This window comes from Rattus norvegicus, chromosome Y (assembly GCF_036323735.1).
Source record: "Rattus norvegicus strain BN/NHsdMcwi chromosome Y, GRCr8, whole genome shotgun sequence".
Taxonomy (NCBI): Eukaryota; Metazoa; Chordata; class Mammalia; order Rodentia; family Muridae; genus Rattus; species Rattus norvegicus.
Genome location: NC_086040.1, coordinates 16256898 through 16266349, shown reverse-complemented (window position 1 = coordinate 16266349; position 9452 = coordinate 16256898).

The following is a 9452-nucleotide window of genomic DNA, read 5'->3' as shown; positions in this document are numbered from 1 at the left end:
AGCACTCTCCATCACGACACCACAGTTGAGCGGGATTTCCCATCTTCTAGGCGCAACCTCTGATGGTATCTAGCAGCAGCCACAAAACCAAAAACCTAAAGAGAAAGCATGAAGGCTGCTAAAACGATAATAAAAACTTCCGCCACATCTTCTAGCAGGGGAGAGAAGTGGAACAGATCAAGACCAAGCATATCTCTCAGAGCCTACCTGAAAAAACACTGCAGTTCTGAATTCCCTCTGTGGACAGATAATCCCTCTCTCGGCGCCTGGCAATGGTGTGGCGTTTCTATCCCGGGTTTCGGGACCCAATGCCCCGTGCTATCTCGCCAGCAAGAACACGCGGGGACACTCAAATTATTCTGCAGCTAAAATGCTTATTGTATCTTAAAGAGAGGGCCCTGGGCACCAGCATGGCGCAGCTTATATACACCTTAGCGCAGCTCATCCACACCTGATTGGTCGCTTACCCATTATCTCATTAGGCATGCCCCGGTGTGCGAAAGACCTGGCAAGAAGGCACTCGTGCACATGCGCACGCAGTTAACTTACTGAATGGAAGTCGGCTGTCGCGGTAGAGGCCAGCGCCATCTTGTAATGGCAAAAGCTATCCCGGCTTTCCACATGGGGCACAGTGGAAGCCAACGCCATCTTGTGGTGGCGAATGTTATTGCAGCTCTCCACACAATGATTCTGGTTATTCTTAATTAAATGAACATGCAGTTCCGCTGATTTAATATTCCACATTATCTTAATGTTCTTCTGTATCGTTAGATATTAAAATTATAGAGAATTATTTTGATTAGAGTAAACTTTTATTGTTTGTTTATCATATGAGAGAAAAAATTATTAACAAAGAATGGATACCTGATATTTTCTAAAAAATGTCAATAGAAGTTGAAACCGTATATGTAAGCTAAACCATTTATACCTTCTTCAAATGAAACTCATTGAAATGTCACTATACATATAGTACGTAGAGAGAGTGATATATAGGAATAAAAACATCCTCCATGCATCCAGAATCATCTATTATCCCCATGATGAAGGCCAATATTAGGAAGAGATGATGGTACAGCCACATTGCAGGATAAAGCAGCTTCAATCAAAATGAAGATAGAGCTGGAAAGTGATTTGAACTAAGTATAGTTAAGAATAATGTAAATCCCCCAAAATAGCAATCTCACTAGGTGGTATGTCCTTGTTGCAGGAGGTATGTTGTTAGGGGTAAGCTTTGAGGTTTCAAAGGACTGAAGGTATTTCAATCTAGTTTTCTTCACCTTCTGCTTATGGTCTGAGATGTAATCTTTCAGCAACCTCTGCCTGTGTATCTTTGCTCTGATATCACCCATCACTGACTCTGATATTCTGGAATGTAAGCCCAAATAAAGTATTTCTTTTATAAAGGAAAGAATAATATAAATGAGTTGAATGTTATGAGAAGCAGACCTGGTTTACCTGATATGGTTGCCTTTTCCCTTCTTAGCTTGGGCCGTCACACTTCTGCTATGTTGAATGAGACGTCTCCACATTCTCTACTCTCACATACTGCAATTTGTCACTTGGTCCTCAGGACCTCGTTATACCTGGGGCTCTATTTTTGTTCTTGGAATTTAGAAAGTTTGGATTTCCTGACTTCGGAGGCAGGGTAAAAAGTAAATGGGAAGTGAGTGACATACCATAACTCTTCTGTTTTAGTCCCTAAATGGGGGTTATTAGAGGATGGGATTATTGAGGTGAGAAGAAAGGAAAGGTGCTGCTTTATTTGAAATGTTTTCTTACCTCATTCTGTGCCCCTGTAAAGGACCAGCCTTATCTCTCAGGCCTGGCCATGTTCCTGTAACTGCTCCCCAGCCTATCTCTTGCAGCTCTTAATTCCAGTACCTGATTGCCACTCTACATTTCATCTTGACCATATTTAGCGCATTTTCCAGTGCTCCTGCTCTGAAACATACACAAGTGTTTTTTTCTTTTGTTTTATTTTCAATCTTTTAATGTTTCTCTTGGTTTTTGTTTTACCTATTTTATGGAAGCCTTAGAGGAGAATCATTCATGGATGTCTGATTTGACTGGAATGAGTAAATAATGAAAAAAAATCTCTTTTTAAAATTACAGGAAATTTTCATGTCTAAGTTTTTCTCTTATATACACCCGCCATGCTGGTTTATTTCCCTGTCTTGTGCTTAGTTCTTTCTTCCCATGACTACTTCGATACTGCCTCTTAAGATTTAGTGCAGACACATGAATGCTGGCATACACAAGGAACATGTTGATTCTTCACCACTTTTCTAACCCTTTTTTCTTCCTTCTCTCTTGAGCTGTTTGAATTAATTTGGATAACTGTACTTAATAGTACAGTGTTATAGTGATTGGGCCTTGAAAATATCTGTTATTATTGCCTTCTCATAGTTTTACAGCTCAGGGTTGGGCCTAGTAACACTTTGGAATCTTAGTCCAAGAAGTTTGAGAAATTTAATAAAACCTTGTCAGGAGCTAAAGATATTTTAAATGATTCCTTAATACATGAGGCCTATAAAACCCTTTAATAAATCATGGAAAAAGCAGTCTGAGATTCTTGTTTCTGTAAAGAACTTGAAAAACATGAAAGCAAGAAAGGCCATGGCTTGCTTACTCCTGTTATCAGATAGGGCACTCAAACATGACTTTAGTTTTCCTGCGATTTCTGGTTAGAACATAAAGATGTCTGTGGTAATTTGCATTAGCGGATTGCTTATATTAATTCCCCCTTTTGCTATTGTCTTGGTTTTCTGCCTTCATTGTTTCCATTAGGGCCATAGCTCCCCACTCTAAGTAGATAAAAGGTGGGTTCAGTCTAGCTGTTATTGTTATGGCACACAAACCACTTTTTGGGAACAAATGTTCACCATTGTATAGTTGACAGTGGTTTGAAATTCTTCCCTTGTCCTCACTTTTTTGTAACAACATACTTCTTTACATCTTCTTCAATTAATTGTATTGACGACCCTGTAATCCTTTTATGTATCTGTGAGTATGGAAGAAAGTGTTTCTTTATATTTTCTGTGTTTGTGTGTTTTTTACTTCCTTAAACTATTTCTGAACAGCTCATGACTTCAGGCCATTACTGGACATTATTGTATGCTGGGATCATTGGTGGAGGATACTGTGAAATTCATCACTGTCCTTTGTTTCAGAGATTTTTTATTTTTAATAAGTAATCCATACTATACACATAGCTAACTAACTCTTGTCTTGTCCTTCCTGTATGGCGGCTGGTGTAAATAAATTGAAATTTTTGATTGATAAACAATAATAAAATCACATAAAGACACAAACATCCTTAAAGACAGAAAGCATTCACAAAGAAAAATCCATTTAAAATGGAGATAAAATATAAACAAAATGAGATTAATAGATCTATTCAGAAAACATGATATTAAAAATGTCATTATCAATCTACAAATTTGTAAGATGAGATAATAATAATATATTTTTAAGTAAAGAGGAAAAACATTAAATGCACTGTGTGCCCAAAGAGTTCACTCAAAATGAAATATATAAACCAAGAATGGAATGGGGCTTTCACTCTTGCTACTATAGAGGCAAAATGGAAGGATTACTACTATGCTAAACCAAACCTGGATTGCATAGTGCTAAAATATCAAGAAAGATGATGTTTCAAAAATACCACATAAAGAAAATATTGATAATAAAAACAAATATAAAAATAAGAATATATTGAAGACCAGCCCCAGTCCATGGTAATCTGATAGGGTGCATGGGATTTTTTCAATATTCTGTTATCTATTGAGACCTGTTTAGTGACTGGGTATATGGTCATGTTTGGAGAAGTTACTTTCAGGTGCACAAAAAAAGGTATATTCTCTCGTTTTAGGATGAAATATTCTTTAAATATCTTTTGAATCCAATTGGATAATAATTTCTGTTATTTTTGCTGTATCAGTTTAGTTTCAGTTTCCACAAAAGGTCCATTGATGAACGTGGAGTATTGAACTCTCCCACTATTATTGTGTCGAGGGCAATATATGCTTTCCGATTTAGTGATGTTTCTTCTGTGAATTTACGTGCCTTAGTATTTGAAACATAGTTGTTCAGAATTGATAGTTCATCTTAGTATTATTTTTTTCTTTGACAATTATTTTGTCCTTCCGTATCATTTTTGATATCTTTTGGTTGAAAGTCAATTTTATTCAATGTTAGAAAGGTTATTCTGTTTTGTTTCTTCTGACAATTTGCTTGGAATTTCTCTCCATCCTTTACCTTGAGATAGTGACTGTCTATATAACTAAGGTGTGTTTCCTGTATTCAGCAATATGTTCGGTCCTCTTTATGTATCCAATACCTTATTTTATATCTTTTTATTGGAGAATTAAGTTCATTGATGATAAGAGACACTAAATAAAATGTATTGTTGTTTCCTGTTATTTTTATGGTTAGAAATGGAGTTACGTTTGTGTGGCTATCATCTTTTGGGTTTTTGAAAGATTAATTCTTTACTTTTTCCTAGGGTGTAGTTTCCTTCCTTGTGTTGGAAGTTTCCATCTACTATTCTTTGTAGGGTTGGATTTGTCTAAAGTAATTTGTATATTTGGCTTTGTCATGGAATACCTTGGTTTCTCCATCCATGGTAATTGAAAGTTTTACCAGATATGCTAGCCTGGAGATCCACAAATGAATGCAAACACCTATGGTCACTTTATCTTTGACAAAGGTGCTAAAACCATTTAATGGAAAAAGACAGAATTTTCAAGAAATGGTGTTGGATCAACTGGAGGTCAGCATATAGAAAAATCAATTATTTAAACAAACTCACAGGGTGGGGGAACAAATGATCATCTTGTTAGATGCTGAAAAAAATGAAAAAATAAATCAATCCCTCTACATGTTAAAAGATTTGGTACATATCATAAATTCATGGTCCATACATAAACATAGTAAAAGCAATATTACAAAAAACCAGTAGCCAACATCAACCTAAATGGAGAGAACCTTGAAGCAATTTACCAAAAATAAGGGAATAGAAAAGGATGCCCAATCTCAACTTACTTATACACAGAAATTAGAAAACAAAAGGAGAACAAACGGAATTTAAGAACTGAAAATATCACGATCTGTACATGATATGATAGTATATTTTAGTGACCCCAAAAAATCAACCAGGGAAGTCCTTAAGCAAATAAACAACTTCAGGAAAGTGGCTGGATATAAAATTAACTCAAACAAATCAGTACCCTTCCTCTACTTCAAGGATAAACTGGCTGAGAAGAAATTAAGGATATGACAATCTTCACATTAGTCACAAATACTTAAAAATACCTCAGTTTAACTCTAATCAAGCAAGTAAAAGGTCTGTGAGACAAGAACATCAAGTATGTGAAGAAAAAAATTAAAGAAAATGTCAGATCGAAAGATTTTCCATGCTCATGGATTGGTAGAGATAATATTGCAAAAATGGCCAACTTGCCAAAAGTAATCAACATATTCAAGGCAATCACCGTCAAAATTCCAACTCAATTCTTCATAGAGTAAGAAAGAGCAATTTGAAAACTCATTTGGAATAACAAAAACCCTATGATAGAGAAAAATATCCTCAACAATAAAAGAACTACTTTGGGAATCAGTATCCCTTACATCAAACTGTATAATAGAAAATAATGATAAAAAATTAATGTTTATGATACAGAGACAGATACCCAGATTAATGTAATAGATTTGAAGACTCAGAAATGAAGGCAACACCAGGAACTTGATATATGACAAAGGTGACAAAACCATCTAATGGAAAAAAGATAGCATTTTATACAAACAGTGCTGTTTTGACTGGAAATTAGTATGTAGAAGAAGGGAAATCAATCAATTCTTATCACAGTGTACAAAGGTCAAGTCAAAGTGTATCAAGGATCTCCACATAAAATCATATAACCAAACACTAATAGAAGAAAAATGCGAAAATGTCTCAAACACTTGCGCACTGGGGAATTTCCTGAATATAAAACCAATGGCTTATGCTCTAAGATCAAGATTTGATAAATGGAACTTCATAAAATGGTAAAACTTTTGTAAGTAAAGTGCACTGTCATTAGGAAAAAGGAGCAACCAACCGATTAAGAAAAGACCTTTTCCAATTCAAAATATGATAGAGGGCTAAATTCAATCTATACAAAGACTCAAGGATTTATGTTACAGGGAATAAATAGTCTTTTCAAAATCATGTATAGATCTAAACAATGATTTTTTTTTATTAACTTGAGTATTACTTATATACATTTCGAGTGTTATTCCCTTTCCCGGTTTCCGGGCAAACACCCCCCTCCCCCCTCCCCTTCCTTATGGGTGTTCCCCTCCCAACCCTCCCCCCATTGCCGCCCTCCCCCCATAGACTAGTTCACTGGGGGTTCAGTCTTAGCAGGACCCAGGGCTTCCCCTTCCACTGGTGCTCTTACTAGGATATTCATTGCTACCTATGGGGTCAGAGTCCAGGGTCAGTCCATGTATAGCCTTTAGGTAGTGGCTTAGTCCCTGGAAGCTCTGGGTGCTTGGCATTGTTGTACATACGGGGTCTCGAGCCCCTTCAAGCTCTTCCAGTTCTTTCTCTGCTTCCTTCAACGGGGGTCCTATTCTCAGTTCAGTGGTTTGCTGCTGGCATTCGCCTCTGTATTTGCTGTATTCTGGCTGTGTCTCTCAGGAGCAATCTACATCCGGCTCCTGTCGGTCTGCACTTCTTTGCTTCATCCATCTTGTCTAATTGGGTGGCTTTATATGTATGGGCCACATGTGGGGCAGGCTCTGAATGGGTGTTCCTTCAGTCTCTGTTTTAATCTTTGCCTCTCCCTTCCCTGCCAAGGGTATTCTTTTTCCTCATTTAAAGAAGGAGTGAAGCATTCACATTTTGATCATCCGTCTTGAGTTTCATTTGTTCTAGGGATCTAGGGTAATTCAAGCATTTGGGCTAATAGCCACTTATCAATGAGTGCATACCATGTATGTCTTTCTGTGATTGGGTTAGCTCACTCAGGATGATATTTTCCAGTTCCAACCATTTGCCTACGAATTTCATAAACTCGTTGTTTTTGATAGCTGAGTAATATTCCATTGTGTAGATGTACCACATTTTCTGTATCCATTCCTCTGTTGAAGGGCATCTGGGTTCTTTCCATTTTCTGGCTATTATAAATAAGGCTGCGATGAACATAGAGGAGCACGTGTCTCTTTTATATAATGAGGCATCTTTTGGGTATATGCCCAAGAGAGGTATAGCTGGATCCTCAGGCAGTTCAATGTCCAATTTTCTGAGGAACCTCCAGACTGATTTCCAGAATGGTTTTACCAGTCTGCAATCCCACCAACAATGGAGGAGTGTTCCTCTTTCTCCACATCCTCGCCAGCATCTGCTGTCACCTGAGTTTTTGATCTTAGCCAATCGCACTGGTGTGAGGTGAAATCTCAGGGTTGTTTTGATTTGCATTTCCCTTATGACTAAAGATGTTGAACATTTCATTAGGTGTTTCTCAGCCACTTGGCATTCCTCAGCTGTGAATTCTTTGTTTAGCTCTGAACCCCATTTTTAATAGGGTTATTTGTTTCCCTGCGGTCTAACTTCTTGAGTTCTTTGTATATTTTGGATATAAGGCCTCTATCTTTTGTAGGATTGGTAAAGATCTTTTCCCAATCTGTTGGTTGCCGTTTTGTCCTAACCACAGTATCCTTTGCCTTACAGAAGCTTTGCAGTTTTATGAGATCCCATTTGTCGATTCTTGATCTTAGAGCATAAGCCATTGGTGTTTTGTTCAGGAAATTTTTTCCAGTGCCCATGTTTTCCAGATGTTTCCCTAGTTTTTCTTCTATTAGTTTGAGTGTGTCTGGTTTGATGTGGAGGTCCTTGATCCACTTGGACTTAAGCTTTGTACAGGGTGATAAGCATGCATCGATCTGCATTCTTCTACATGTTGCCCTCCAGTTGAACCAGCACCATTTGCTGAAAATGCTATCTTTTTTCCATTGGATGGTTTTGGCTCCTTTGTCAAAAATCAAGTGACCATAGGTGTGTGGGTTCATTTCTGGGTCTTCAATTCTATTCCATTGGTCTATCTGTCTGTCTCTGTACCAATACCATGCAGTTTTTATCACTATTGCTCTGTAATACTGCTTGAGTTCAGGGATAGTGATTCCCCCTGAAGTCCTTTTATTGTTGAGGATAGCTTTAGCTATCCTGGTTTTTTGTTATTCCAGATGAATTTGCAAATTGTCTGTCTAACTCTTTGAAGAATCGGATTGGTATTTTGATGGGGATTGCATTGAATCTGTAGATTGCTTTTGGTAAAACGTCCATTTTTAATATATTAATCCTGCCAATCCATGAGCATGGGAGATCTTTCCATCTTCTGAGGTCTTCTTCTTCAATTTCTTTCCTCAGTGTCTAGAAGTTCTTATTGTACAGATCTTTTACTTGCATGGTTAAAGTCACACCGAGGTACTTTATATTATTTGGGTCTATTATGAAGGGTGTCGTTTCCCTAATTTCTTTCTCGGCTTGTTTCTCTTTTGTATAGAGGAAGACAACTGATTTATTTGAGATAATTTTATACCCAGCCACTTTGCTGAAGTTGTTTATCAGCTTTAGTAGTTCTCTGGTGGAACTTTTGGGATCACTTAAATATACTATCATGTCATCTGCAAATAGTGATATTTTGATCTCTTCTTTTCCGATCTGGATCCCTTTGATCTCGTTTTATTGTCTGATTGCTCTGGCTAGAACTTCAAGAACTATATTGAATAAGTAGGGAGAGAATGGGTGTAGAGAGCGGCGCGGCGAAACAAAGATGGCGCCGACATCCAGCCTTGTCTGGATATAAACGACTTACTGCGCATGTGCAGGCTTGTCCCCTTGCTAGGGCTCCCTCTAGTGGTGAACAGCGGTACTGCACATGTGCGGTTTATTCACCAGGTGTTAGTTGACCGTTAATATGCTAATGAGGTGATTCATTCTCCACCAATCCCTGGAGGACAAGTAGTGGGGTGATCCAAGCCCCACCAATCCCTGAGAGATAATTAGCATACTGTTGTCTATATAAGCCGAGCGATTTTGCTGCTCGGAGTCCCTGTTCAAGAGAGCTGTAACACTAAGAGAGCTGTAACACTAAGAAGAGCTGTAACACAGTAAAGGCTTGCTCGCAGAAGAATCCTGTTGCCACGCGTCGTTCTTGCTGGCGGGACATTGGGCGCGCGACAAGTGGTGCCGAGACCCGGAAACCAACATCGCCGGTGCCAGGGGACCCTTCAGTGTGCTGTAGAGGATTCAGAACTGCGAGAAGGTAAATTAAAAGGTAAGCTTCGAGAGGCATGCCCCTTTTTGGAAGAGAGCATGTCAGAAACGGAGCAGAGTGAGAAATTAGGCTTCGAGAGGCATGCCCCTTTTTGGATTTAAGAGAGCATGTCAGAAACGGAGCAGAGGCAGA